The following is a 15,200-nucleotide window of genomic DNA, read 5'->3' as shown; positions in this document are numbered from 1 at the left end:
GAATCAGCTTGCTTGGCATTTCCTTGCGTCTCACCCTCTCCAACTTTTGGTGTGGACTCCACCCTTAAGACTCGCATCCAAAGACCCGCGCTTTTCTCACTGGGCACTTCCCTCCACAGGGCTGCACCCCTTGAGCAAGCCGTGCTAAATTGACTAATTGGCCAATTTAACAATTTTCTAATTTAATTGCTCAGCCAATCCCCGCACTCACTCCTAACCTGCCTTCCTCTGATGAGCTTGAAGGTATGTGCTTCTCCCGACCTTCACTCAAAGACTGCCAACCTGCCGTCTGTACTCTTTTAAAATCTGCTTTACCTGTGATTCACCAAGTCCAGCCAACGGTTGTTCTCGCTGCTGCTTCTCCCAACCTTCACTCAAAGACTGCTAACGTTTTGATTGATTAAATGTTCCCAATGTTGGGCGAGTCCAGAACCAGGGGACACAGTCTTAGAATAAACAGGAGGCCATTTAAAACTGAGGTGAGAAAAAAAAAATTCACCCAGAGAGTTGTGAATTTGTGGAATTCTCAATAGTCAAGTTTATTTGTCACATACACATAAATGTGCAGTGAAATGAAAGATTACCCACAGCCCAACAATAAGAGCAATAAAAATAAGCAATAACACACACAATCATAAACCAACACCAAACTAAAAGAAACATCCATCACAGTGAGTCTCCTCCAGTCACCAGCTCACTGTGATGGAAGGCCAGAATGTCTTTGTCTCTTCCCCTGCCGTCTTCTCCCGCGGTCAGGCTGTTGAATTTGCCACGTTCCAGGCCACGCCGGACGGTGGAAGGTCCACAGAGAGCAGTGGAAGCCAAATCACTGGATGGATTTAAGAGAGAGTTAGATAGAGCACTAGGGGCTGGTGGAATCAAGGAATATGGGGAGAAGGCAGGCATGGGTTATTGATTGGGGACGATCAGCCATGATCACAATGAAGGGCGGTGCTGGCTTGAAGGGCTGAATGGCCTCCTCCTGCACCTATTTTCTATGTTTCTATATTTAACCTGCCGTTTGCACTCTTTTTAAATCTGCTTTACCTGTTGACAAGGATGTTTCCTGTTGTAGTAGAATCTACAAGAGACCAAAGTTTACAAATAAGGATCACACAATTTGAGAAATAGGATGAATTGCGAGAATGGCTAATATCGGAAAATGTCAGATTCAGACCCAGCGTCATATAGCATGGAAAAACTATTCTGACCAAGATGACCCATCTGCACTGGTTCCACCTGCCTGCATTTGGCCCACAACCCTCTAAATCTTTCCTATACCAGTACCTATCCAAATATCTTTTAAATGTTGTTGTTGCACCTGCCTTAACTACCCCCTCAAGCAGCTTGTTCTGCACACACCCCCCACCCACATGAAAAAGTTTCTCCTCAGGTACCTATTAAATCTTTTCCTTTTCAACTTAAACCCATGTCCTGGTTCTTGACTTCCCCTAATCTGGGTAAAGGACTCTTGTGCATCTACCCTATCTATTCCCCTCATGATTTTATACACCTCTACAAGTTCACGCCTCAGCCTCCTGCACTCCAATGCATAAAGTCCTCGCCTACCCAACCTCTCCCTATAGGTCAACCCCTCAAGTTCTGGCAACATCTAATACTCTCATTTGGTTGCTTATTCCTGAACTACAGCCAAAACGGTACATGGTAGCGTGGCAATTTTGGGCCCACCTTATTCACCGTCGTCCCGTGGTCCTATGGAAGAAGTTTCATTGAAATCGGTGCTATATTTGTAAAGTTATTCATATTTTAAAGTTTAAAAAAACACGTCCGCGCCTGCGCAGTTGGGGCCCATTAAGCAGGGCTCGGCCACCTGTCTCTTGGAGGCGGGAGAGCCAGGCCTGGTGCCAGGGGAAGCAGCCTGGGCCTGGACGTGACCGGGTAACCGCGAGCCTGAGGTGGGCCAAGGGGAAAGGCGGCAGCAGCGGCGGTGCGGCCGGGTGTTGGTGGGGGCCTGGCGCTGGGCCTGCCCTCGGCTTCCCCCGTCCCCTCACCTCTCCCTGGCCGGCTCAGCACCTTCCCTACGACGCCCAGAGTCCAGCGGCCCAGCAGCAGTGGGTGAGCCGCTGCCGTCTGAACATCCCCGCACTGGGACAGAACAGGACTCTATCCCCCCACCCCTACACCACCAAAGAAGTTCTATTCCTCCCTCTGGTGGGCCTTCTGTAAGACCCTCTCTCACTGTTCCCCCTCTGTGATGCCTGTTGCTCTCTTTGTCCAAGCTATCAACCCCCTCTCACCCCACACCTACATCCACCTTCACATACCAGGCTTTGTCCTGCCTCTCCTCTCTTCCCGCTTCCCCTCTCCCATCAGTGTGAAGAAGGGTTCTGAAATGATACTGATCCATGTTCCCTTGAGATGCTACCTGAGTTACACAAGCACTTTGTGTCTTTTTTGTAAACCAACACCTGCAGTTCCTTATTTCTTCAGCAAGAAATGTAAAATTGGTTTAGATTAGTGACCTGCATTCTACTTAGTTTAACAAGACTAGTGTTGTGCAATCTAAATTGTCAACCATTGGTGTGGTAATGGTCAATGTGTTAAATAATTAAAGCTTGTTTACTATTAATTGTCCCAAGAAAGAATTTGCCAGCTGACATGAAGTTGTTTGTCATGTGCATGAAAAGGAGATTTATTGTCAGTTGTGGAGTGAGCGTCTTTGGATTATGTTGTAGAGAACTGAAATTGGGAAGAGATGGATGCACTTAGAGTAAGGATCAGGTACAGCAGGCAGTGAAGAAAGCTAATGGCATGTTGGCCTTCATTGTGAGAAGATGTGAGTATAGGGGCAAGGAGGTCCCACTGCAGTTGTACAAGTCCCTGGTGAGACCGCACCTGGAGTATTGTGTCCAATGCTGGAGTCCTGAACCAGGGATCATTGTTTAAGAATAAGGGGTAGGCTATTTAGGACTACTGGGGGAAAAACCCAGGAAGTTGTGAATCTGTGGAATTCTCTGCCACAGAAGGCAGTGGAGGCCAATTCACTGGATGTTTTCAAGAGAGAGTTAGATTTAGCTCTTGGGCTAACGGAATCAAGGGATACGGGGGAGAAAGCAGGAACGGGGTACTGATTTTGGATGATCAGCCATGATCATATTGAATGGTGGTGCTGGCTTGAATGGCCTGCTCTGGCACCTATTTTCTGTGTTATCAGTCCCATGGAGTGACAGAAGGTATGAGAGTTGTTGTCCAACATTGCAGGTTGACTGTTTCTGAATAGCAGGATTTTTGCTTTGGGGAAATGAAGGTGTGAATCTCTGTCATGAAAGACATGTTTATAAGATTACGAGAGGTTGAACAGATTTGATGTTGCAGCTCTATGGGTGTTCCACTGGCTTTGTCTGGATCTGGTGCTTGCGATTCATTTCGACATTCCCTTTGCCTTTGAGTAATGAACCATATGGCAATGATGTGTTAAGCTTCTGTTGTGCAGTCAGCAAAGTAATTGTCCTTGTTCTCAAATTTTCATGAACTGAATATTCTTGCCACTTTTGATGACCATGAGGCTAGGAGCTTTTATCATGATAATTAATAGCATGTATGTCTACTCAATTTGTACTGGCTTTCAATGCCATTAGTGAAATGTATGGGAATGAGTTGCTTCATGTAAAAGTTCAGCAGTTTAGTTTAATGTCATGCATACTGAGGTACAGTGAAATGCTTTTGTTCAGTATTGCTGACTAACCAGTCAATAGAAAGATGATATATAATTACAATTCATCCATTTATAGTATGTATGTATATATATATATATATATATATACTATAAATGGATGAACTTAGATTTAGAGATACAGCACAGAAACAGGCCCTTTGGCTCACCGGGTCCGCGCCGCCCAGCGATCCCCGCACATTAACACTATCCTACACCCACTAGGGACAATTTTTTCATTTGCCCAGCCAATTAACCTACAAACCTGTACGTCTTTGGAGTGTGGGAGGAAACCGAAGATCTCGGAGAAAACCCACGCAGGTCACGGGGAGAACATACAAACTCCGTACAGTACAGCACCCGTAGTCAGCATCGAACCGAAGTCTCCGGCGCTGCATTCGCTGTAAGGCAGCAACTCTACCGCTGCGCCATTATATATCATCTTTCTATTGACTGGTTAGTCAGCAATACTGAACAAAAGCTATATATATATAAACCCACTGACTCGCACAGCTATCTGGACTACACTTCTTCCCACCCGGTCTCCTGCAAAAAGTCTATCCCCTACTCCCAATTCCTCTGTCTATGCCGCATCTGCACCCGGGATGAGGTGTTTCACACTAGGGCGTCAGAGATGTCCTCATTCTTCAGGAAACGGGGCTTCCCCTCTTCCATTATAGATGAGGCTCTCACTAGGGTCTCTTCTACATCCCGCAGCTCCGCTCTTGCTCCCCCTCCCCCCACTCGTAACAAGGACAGAATCCCTCTCGTTCTCACCTTCCACCCCACCAGCCAGCGGATCCAACAAATCATCCGCCAACATTTCCGTCACCTACAACGGGACCCCACCACTGGCCATATCTTCCCATCCCCTCCCTTTTCTGCGTTCCACAGAGACCGTTCCCTCCGTAACTCCCTGGTCCACTCGTCCCTTCCTACCCAAATCACCCCATCCCCGGGCACTTCCCCCTGCAACCGCACGAGCTGCAACACCTGTCCCTTTACCTCCCCCCTCAACTCCATCCAAGGACCCAAACAGTCTTTCCAGGTGAGACAGAGATTCACCTGCACTTCCTCCAACCTCATCTATTGCATCCGCTGCTCCAGATGTCAACTTATTTACATTGGCGAAACCAAACGCAGGCTTGGCGATCGCTTCGCTCAACAAACTGGCTGGCTGAGCACTTCAACTCCCCCTCCCATTCCCAGTCTGACCTTTCTGTCATGGGCCTCCTCCAGTGCCATAGTGAGGCCCACTGGAAATTGGAGGAACAGCACCTCATATTTCGCCTGGGCAGTTTGCAGCCCAGTGGTATGAACATCGACTTCTCCAACTTTAGATAGTTCCTCAGTCCCTCTCTTCCCCTCCCCCTTCCCATATCTTCCTATCTCCACCTATATCCTTCCTTTGTCCCGCCCCCTGACATCAGTCTGAAGGGTGCCCAAAACGTCACCCATTCCTTCTCTCCTGAGATGCTGCCTGACCTGCTGAGTTACTCCAGCATTTTGTGTATATATATATATATATATATATATATATATATATAATGTTTAGTGCAAGGTAAACCCAGCAAAGTTCAATCAAAGATGGTCTGAGGGATATCAAAGAGGTAGATAATAGTTCAACACTGCTCTCTAGTTGTGGTAGGATGATTCAATTGCCTGATAACAGCTGGGAAAAACTCCCTGAATCTGGTCATGTGTATTTTCACACTTCCTCTGCACATTTTGCCTGATGGGGGAGGGGAGAACAGGGAGTAGCCAGAGCCAATTATGTATCCTTAATATAATCAATGTCCTTGCCTATGTTGAGGAAAGAGTTAAAATATTGTTCTACCTTCCATCATTACCACTGCCTGGCCAGATGCTGTCAAATGTTTGTTAATTTGAGAATGACCAAACCTGGCAGGTTTAAAGCTGCTCCTTGCTTGGGTATTTAGTTTTGACTATGTTCTGGGCCATTGAATTGTTACAGTTTACTGCTTACTTTGTTTTCACTTGAGTGCAATGTTTCATTGCCTGCCTGTTTTACACAAGTACTATTGCCTGTCCATGGCGATGATACTGAAGTTTACCTGCTGGTCCAGGTTGCATTTAAAATCCTTGAAGGTTGGGGTATTTGTAGGACAACTGCCTCACCCACCTGTGTGTTTTCATCACCCAAAAGGTTAACCTCGCTGGTAACTGCCAGCTTGATCTGATCAATATGTTTATCCCCTTGGATAGTCTGTGCTTTAAAGTATCAAATGTGCCGTATTTCTGCAGACTAATGGGGAGAGTTTGTGCACAGCAGACCGGGAGCTTGGATCCTGAGGCCACGCCATCTTGCATTCTGGATTTCGTTTTGCTAAATTACTGTCAACTGTTGCAGACTTCAAGCAGTCATTGCATGCAAAGGATATGCAACAAAATACTAAACATGACTACTTTCATTTACAGGAGATTGCTGTGTCCCAAACATGATGGTGCCCTGAAATGGGGGGACTATGTATAAAGACTGCTGTAATTTCTACACGGTGAAACTAAAATGCATAAAAATAGCCTTTATTAAAATCTGACAATGTGCACTTTAACCGCATGTGATTTTCTTTTCTATTACAAATCTCAAATTGTGGAATACAGACGCAAATAAATGATGGGTCTTTGTCCCAAACATTATGAAGGGCACTGTAACTAGGGAGTTGCGGAGGGAAGGTTCTCTGTGTACAGCGGAAAGGGGTAGAGATAGGAATATTAACTTCTCCAACTTCAAGTAACCCTTGCTTTCCCTCCCTCTCCATTCCTCCCCTTCTCTGACCAGTCTGACTGTACCTGATTACATTTTATCTCTGTTTACTTTGTCACCTTCTCCTAACTAACAATGATCAAGATTCTGCATTTTCTTTGTTTTGTTGTCCCGTTTTCACTCACTTTACTCTTTCTTATCTCTGTCTCCCTCTCCCCTGACTCTCAGTCTGAAGGTGGGACTCACCCCGAAACGTCACCCATTCCTTCTCTCCAGAGATGCTGGCTGTCCCACTGAACTACTCCAGCATTTTGTTTATCTTCAGTGTAAACCAACATCCACAGTTCCTTTGTACACATAATGTTCGTGACACCTTAAGTCTCATTACAATTAAGTAATCCTGCCCTTTCCATTCACCCTCCTGTTTTTTTTTAATGGGTCATAGTAGTAACCAGGTTAATTCCCAGATGGCAGGACTAACATATGATGAAAAGATGAGTCGACTGGGCTTATGTTCACTGAAATTTAGAAGGATGAGAGGGTATTTTATAAAAACATAAAATTATTAAGGGATTGGACAGGCTAGATGCAGGAAAAATGTTCCCTATGTTGGTGTCCAGAACCAGGGGCCCCAGTTTAAGAACAAGGGGTAGGCCATTTAGGACTATGAGGAAACCCCTTTTCACCTAGAGAGTTGTGAATCTGTGGAATTCTCTGCCACAGAAGGCAGTGGAAGCCAATTTGCTTTGTTTTCAAGTGAGAGTTAGATATAGCTCATGGGGCTAACAAAATTAAGGGATATGGGGGAAAAAGCAGAAATGGGGTACTGATTTTGGATGATCTGGCAGGTAGGTTTGCTAGTGCTACAAGTGTGGCTTTAAACTAAGCAGTGGGGGGGAGGGGTTGACAAACTGGGAATATGGAGATGGAGTTAAAGTGGAAGCAAATACAGGAGAAATTGCAAAGGACTCGAATGAATGGGGAGGGAAGTTCTAAAAGGGATAAGAGAGTAAGGTCAGGGCCAATTGTGACTGGTGTGAGAGGGGAGGTGAATACGGAAATTAAAGTGTTGTATTTAAATGCGCGAAGTATAAGAAATAAAGTGGTTGAGCTTGAGGCTCAGTTAGACATTGGCAAGTATGATGCTGTGGGAATCACTGAGACATGGCTACAAGAGGACCAGGGCTGGGAACTGAATATTCAGGGATACACAACATATAGAAAAGACAGACAGGTGGGCAGAGGGGGTGGGGTCGCTCTGTTGGTGAGGAATGATATTCACTCCCATGCAAGGGGTGACATAGAATCAGGAGATGTAGAATCAGTATGGGTAGAAATTAGAGATTGTAAGGGTAAAAAGACCCTAATGGGAGTTATCTACAGGCCCCCAAACAGTAGCCTCGACATAGGGTGCAAGTCGAATGAGGAGCTAAAATTGGCATGTCGCAAATGTAATGCTACCGGTGGTTATGGGAGATTTCAACATGCAGGTAGACTGGGAAAATCAGGTTGGTAATGGACCCCAGGAAAGAGAGTTTGTGGAGTGTCTCCGAGATGGATTCTTAGAACAGCTTGTACTGGAGCCTACTAGGGAGAAGGCAATTCTGGATTTAGTGTTGTGTAATGAACCTGATCTGATAAGGGGACTCGAGGTAAAAGCCATTAGGATGCAGTGTTCACAATATGATAAGTTTTACTCTACAAATTGAGAGGGAGAAGGGAAAATCGGAAGTGTCAGTATTATAGTAGAGCAAAGGGGATTACAGAGGCATGAGGCAGGAGCTGGCCAGAATTGACTGGAAGGAGGCCCTCGCAGGGAAGATGGTGGAACGGCAATGGCAGGTATTCCTGGGAATAATGTAGAAGTTGCAGGATCAATTTATCCCAAAGAGGAGGAAAGATCCCAAGGGGAGTAAGAGACACCCGTGGCTGACAAGGGCAGTCAAGGACAGCATAAAAATAAAAGAGAAGTATAACATAGCAAGGAAGAGTGGGAAGTCAGAGGATTGGGGCTCTTTTAAAGAGCAACAGAAGATGACTAAGAAGATGACTAAGAACTAGCCAATAATATAAAGGAGGATAGTAAAAGCTTTTTTAGGTATGTAAAGAGGAAAAAAATAGTCAAGGCAAATGTGGGTCCCTTGAAGACAGAAGCGGGGGAATTTATTATGGGAAACAAGGAAATGGCAGACGAGTTGAACCGGTACTTTGGATCTGTCTTCACGAAGGAAGATACAAGCAATCTCCCAGATGTTCCAGTGGCCAGAGATCCTAGGGTGACGGAGGAACTGAAGGAAATCCACATTAGGCAGGAAATGGTGTTGGGTAGACTGATGGGACGGAAGGCTGATAAATCCCCAGGGCCTCATGGTCTGCATCCCAGAGTACTTAAGGAGGTGGCGCTAGAAATTGTGGACGCATTGGTGATCATTTTCCAATGTTCTATAGATTCAGGATCAGTTCCTGTGGATTGGAGGGTAGCTAATGTTGTCCCACTTTTTAAGAAAGGAGGGAGAAAGAAAATGGGAAATTATGGACCAGTTAGTCTGACATCAGTGGTGGGGAAGATGCTGGAGTCAATTGTAAAAGACGAAATTGCGGAGCATTTGGATAGCAGTAACAGGATTGTTCCGAGTCAGCATGGATTTATGAAGGGGAAATCATGCTTGACTAATCTTCTGGAATTCTTTGAGGATGTAACCAGGAAAATTGACAGGGGAGAGCCGGTGGATGTGGTGTACCTTGACTTTCAGAAAGCATTTGACAAGGTTCCACATAGGAGATTAGTGGGCAAAATTAGAGCACATGGTATTGGAGATAGGGTACTGACATGGATAGAAAGTTGGTTGGCAGACAGAAAGCAAAGAGTGGGGATAAATGGGTCCCTTTCAGAATGGCAGGCAGTAACCAGTGGGGTGCCGCAAGGCTCGGTGCTGGGACCGCAGCTATTTACAATATACATGAATGACTTGGATGAAGGGATTAAAAGTACCATTAGCAAATTTGCAGATGATACAAAGCTGGGTGGTAGTGTGAACTGTGAGGAAGATGCTATGAGGTTGCAGGGTGACTTGGACAGGTTGTGTGAGTGGGTGGGTGCATAGCAGATGCAGTTTAATGTGGATAAGTGTGAGGTTATCCACTTTGGTGGTAAGAATAGGAAGGCAGATTGTTATCTGAATGGTGTCAAGTTAGGAAAAGGGGACGTACAACGAGATCTGGGTGTCCTAGTGCATCAGTCACTGAAAGGAAGCATGCAGGTACAGCAGGCAGTGAAGAAAGCCAATGGAATGTTGGCCTTCATAACAAGAGGAGTTGAGTATAAGGAGCAAAGAGGTCCTTCTGCAGTTGTACAGGGCCCTAGTGAGACCGCACCTGGAGTACTGTGTGCAGTTTTGGTCTCAATTTGAGGAAGGATATTCTTGCTATTGAGGGCGTGCAGCGTAGGTTTACTAGGTTAATTCCCGGAATGGCGGGACTATCATATGTTGAAAGACTGAAGCGACTAGGCTTGTATACACTGGAATTTAGAAGGATGAGAGGAGATCTTATCGAAACGTATAAGATTATTAAGGGGTTGGACACGTTAGAGGCAGGAAACATGTTCCCAATGTTGGGGGAGTCCAGAACAAGGGGCCACAGTTTAAGAATAAGGGGCAGGCCGTTTAGAACTGAGATGAGGAATAACCTTTTCAGTCAGAGAGTTGTGAATCTGTGGAATTCTCTGCCTCAGAAGGCAGTGGAGGCTAATTCTCTGAATGCGTTCAAGAGAGAGCTGGATAGAGCTCTTAAGGATAGCGGAGTCAGGGGGTATGGGGAGAAGGCAGTAACGGGGTACTGATTGAGAATGATCAGCCATGATCACATTAAATGGCAGTGCTGGCTCGAAGGGCCGAATGGCCTCCTCCTGCACCTATTGTCTATTGTCTATCACATTGAATGGCGGTTCTGGCTCTAAGGGCCAAATGGTCTACTCCTGCACCTAATTTCTATGTTTGGTTTAGTATGTTTGTCTGTGTTGCCAGAATCTATTTCTGAAGGTGTGATCAATTTGTGTTATTCTTAAACGGTGGCCCCTGGTTTGGGACTCCCCCAACATCGGGAACATGTTTCCTGCCTCTAGCGTGTCCAATCCGTTAATCTTATATGTTTCAATAAGATCCCCTCGTATCATGAGATGCTGCCTATCCCGCTGAGTAACTCCAGCACTGTGTCTTTCTGCAATAAAATGTTGATCAGTGTAAATGATTGAAGCACAATGTGGAACAAGGAGATGGAACAGATGCAGGGATAATGTACAATATTGAGCTGAAGGGACCCAAGGGGCATTCTTACTGCGAGCCCAGTGATTTGGAACATTTTGTCAGCAGTGGATTGGAGTAAGGATGTATAAAATTCCCAAGAGCTGATCCTATCTCTATCTCCAATGTTTGGAGACCTTTGGAAAGGGTGCAGACTGCTACCAAGTCAAACGAGACTTTGTCCACAAATCAGATGGGCCTGTAGTGCAGCGGATCGCCACACGTGGGAGTGTTGACCACATATTGGACGGGACTGCAGTGCAGCGGATCACCAGACGGTGGGAGTGTTGACCACAAATTGGAGCGACCTGTTATATGAATTCACTGCACATTGCGAGCGCTGTCCTCAAATTAGATAGAGTTGTGCTCTTTACTGCAAAATGGTCCTTTATTACTCTGTGACCTGTTTCCTTCCCCCAAAAATGCACCCATTGACCAGATTCCAATATTTGTAAAACCCCTGAAACCAGGGAAGATTTGGGATGAAAATCAAGGAACTGCAGGTGCTGGTTTCGAAAATAAGACACAAATAGCTGGAGTAACTCAGCGGGACAGGCAGCATCTGTGGAGAACGTGGATTGGTGAGATTTTGGGTTGGGAGCCTTCAGACTGATTTCTGCGTTTGGTTCCGTAAACTTCATGAAGGCAGTGGCAAGAATGAATTTATCTCCTGGATAGCTGTCCAATTGTGTTTTAATTGGGGCACTTGATGAAGACTGGTTTTCAGTTGATGACTAATTGTTATGATTAAGAAGACAGCAAGGTATATAAAGTGGATCTACATTGTACGTGGTTGAGGAAAGTTAATGTGAACTATCTGTTAACCACTTGTATGAAATGGTTAATGTTAACTACCCTAATCAATGCTTGTTTATTATGAATTCTGATGAAGGACTTTCAGGTGAACGGAAGCTGTGTGTGATGTGGTCATTCATTGAGTTTTGGGCTGGACAGACTTGTAGAGATGGGTGTAAATATATATGGATGCTCTTGCTCAAAAGACACAAAGTGCTGGAGTAACTCAGTGGGTCAGGCAGCAGCTCTGGAGAACATGGATAGGTGACGTTTCACAGAGTGCTGGAGTAACTCAATGGGTCAGGCAGCAGCTCTGGAGAACATGGATAGGTACAAAGTGCCTATACCCACCTACCAGTTGCAAGGGTTTGGCTCACCTCATCATTCTCCCCATCGACATCTTCAATCTGAAGAAGGGTCCTGATGAAAATGATGCTTGTCCATTCTCTTTGCGGTGAGGAAGATGTGCCTGATCTTCTGAGTACCTCCCTCTCTTTGTTTTTAGACCTCGTTATATTCCCTAGTTGGGTCTGTTGAAGGGAAAGTAGTTTAATATTTGTGGATACTGTTTCAAGTTTACAATTTACTAATCTTGCCCCTTCTGTTCACAGCACTGTAGTTTTTTTAGTCAGTCTGAATCTATATCTGGTTTAATCTGAGTGTGCGAGCTGCCATAATCCATTTCCTGTTCTTCTCCCTGTGAAGGGGTGACATTCAGTTTCCACCTAGTATCTCCAAAGACTGGGTCCCATGCTGCTGGAAGTGTCCTCTGTGGTTAGACATTCTCTTCCCATTATGCCGAATGTTGGCAGGACCTTGGGCAAAATCCTTCCCCATCGCTGTTCCTCTGACTTGTAAGTCATTTGATTTGAACTGACTGCATGTCCCAGTTTGTGCACAGGGTTTGATGCCCATCGTAATGAGTACAGCATTGGGTAGCTCAGTCAGGTGCTGTGCCAGATTGATTATGAAAGTAGTCAAAACCACCCTGTAGGATTCACTACTGCAGACAGGCATTTGAATTTCACTGTACCTTAATTGGTACATGTGGCGATAAACTGACCTTGAAATATTGGGCCTAGAGTTATTTTTTCAGGTCCTGTCCATCCAGTGTTTGATATTTTGAGGTGAATGTAGAATCTTCTCACCTGCTGCTGTTTCTCCCTCTACAGTTATTCTAATTGTTTCCGGTTGATGTGCCAAGGTCTTTGGAGATCTTCTAAAATGTTCTCTGTTTTCTATGGCTTGTGAGGGATGGGCTTTGTCAACTTGCTGTTCCAAGTACTGCTTATGATAGAGGATGTGATGAAGGATGTCAGATTTCCAATCATTAAAGTGATCAATTTTTTTTTTTTGGTATAACTTCAAGTCTATCTAATCTAGTCTTTGTGGAGATGGTATAAAAAGATAAGGCCCTTGTTTAGACCCTCCCGTGGTTTCAATGGGGATAAATCTTTGAGAAAGATTAACAATGATTTTTCCTAATTGCTTTGTGGTCGTGTTCCTTGTATTTCAGGGTGCTGGAATGTTGAGCAGAAGTGCTGGAGGAACTCCAAGGGTCAGGCAGCATCTGTGGGGGGAAATACAGATGACATTTTGGGTTGGAAGGCTTCAGTCTGGAGTTGGGGGAGGGAGAAGGAAAGTGGGGGTGGGACGAAGCCTAGCATGTGGGGGGTGGGTGATTGGCAGATGGATGGAATAAATGACAAAAGCTAGAAGTGAAAGTGATAAAACATGTCAGATAAGGGTGGAGGTATGGAAGCCGGAGAGAGGTTTATGGGTGAATGGGACATGAGAGGGGATAGAAGGGAAAAGTGGCATGGAGGTGGGGAATCAGCATACTGGTGATGGGACCCCTTCTTTCCCTGCACCCCCCCCCCCCCCCACCATGGTGTGAACTCTTCCCTCAACACCTTGGTCACTCTGTTCCTTCTCTCTGTATGCTCACCTCCCAAACCAGTCTCGTATTTCCCTCTGTCTCCTTCCACACGTATCCCTCCCTCCAGCTTTACGTTTCACTCTTCTCCCTTTATGTGTTGCACCTTTTGTCTCCGTGTCACAACCCATCGCCCTCTCCCCTGTATCCACTGATCACATGACAGGCTTTGTCCTGCTCCCATCTCTTTCCCACTTCCTCTGCCCAACTCCATCAGTCTGAGAGGGTCCCAACAGGAAACAACAGCATCAGTCCATTCCCTTTGTGGTCGTGGTGATGGTGCCTGGTCTGCTAAGTACTACCAGCACTTTGTTTTGGACCAGGTTACATTCCCTGGTTAAAGTAATCCTAGTTGCCTCCTGTTACAGGGAAAGTAGTTTAATGTTCATGACACTTGAAGTCTCATTACAATCTGGCAATCCTGCCATTCTCTCTACTGTAGTTTTGGAATTGGTCTAAATCTACATTTGGTTTGTGTGTTTGTTGCCAGAATCCATTTCCTCTCTCCCCTCTGCTCTTTTCTGAAGGTGACCAATTAGTGTTCGTTTCGCTTCCATTTTCTCTGCCCTACTCCATCTGTCTGAAGGAGGATCCTAACCTGAAATGTTATCTGTTCATTCTCTTTGCAGGCAGACGGTGCCTGACCCACTGAGTGCCTCCAGTATTTGGTTTTAGACCAGTTTACATCCCATAGTAATCCTAGTTGCATCCTGTTGCAGGGAAAGTAGTTTAATGTTCATGACACTTGTTTTTAACTCATTACAATTAAGTCATCACCACTTCCTTTCACCCTACTGTAGCTTTGTTTAGAATTGGTCTAAATCTATGTGTGGTTTAGTCTGTTTGTTTCGGTGTTGACAGAATCCATTTCCTCCCCTCTCTGCTCTTTTCTGAAGGTGTGACCAATTAGTGTTAGTTTCCACCCAGGATCTCCAAAGACTGGGTCTTCTGATGCTGGAAGAGTCTGCCAACGTTAGACTCTCCTCCTATTCTGCCCAATGTTGCATAAACTGAGCCAAACTTCACCACTGTTACTTTACTCGTACGTCTCATTTAATTCAAAGTATTTCTTTGTCGGTTAAAGTAGTATCTGGTTTGTCACCGTGTGTTTCTCCAGATATTTCAAGTGCCGGTATGCTCCTGGCTGTTTCTTTTTGTGCACAGGATTTCAATGTCCGTGGTAAAGGGTCCGGTATCAGGGGCAGTGTCGGGGAGAACACGCTATGTGACGTGGTAAATTTCATATTTAGAGACACAGTGCAGAAATGGGCCCTTTGGGCCATTGAGTTCGCATCGATCAGCCACTCCCGCACGTCAAGTCAAATTTATTTATAAAAGCACATTTAAAAACAACCCACGTTGACCAAAGTGCTGTACATCAGAGCAGGTACTAAAAACACAATAAGGAACAGAGATCACAGCACATAGGCACAAAAACAGTTCAAAGGGAGCAGCACGAAACAAAAATCAGCTCTCCATTAGAAGGCTTCAAAACGCTAAAGAATAGGAGTAGGTTTTGAGCCTGGACTTAGAAGAGCCGATGGAGGGGACAGATCTGATGGGGAGAGGGATGCTGTTCTACAGTCTAGGTGCTGCAACCGCAAAAGCGCGGTCACCCCTGAGCTTAAGCTTAGACCGCGGGACAGTCAGTAGCCCCAAGTCAGCTGACCTGAGGGACCTGGAGATAGAGTAAAGGGTTAGAAGGTTTTGATATGGGGGGGGGGGGGGGGGGGGCATTTAGGGCTTTATAGACAAACAAGAGAATCTTGA

Source organism: Rhinoraja longicauda, chromosome 13 (genome assembly GCF_053455715.1).
Source record: "Rhinoraja longicauda isolate Sanriku21f chromosome 13, sRhiLon1.1, whole genome shotgun sequence".
NCBI classification, from domain to species: Eukaryota; Metazoa; Chordata; class Chondrichthyes; order Rajiformes; family Arhynchobatidae; genus Rhinoraja; species Rhinoraja longicauda.
Note: the sequence above shows the minus strand (reverse complement) of the source record.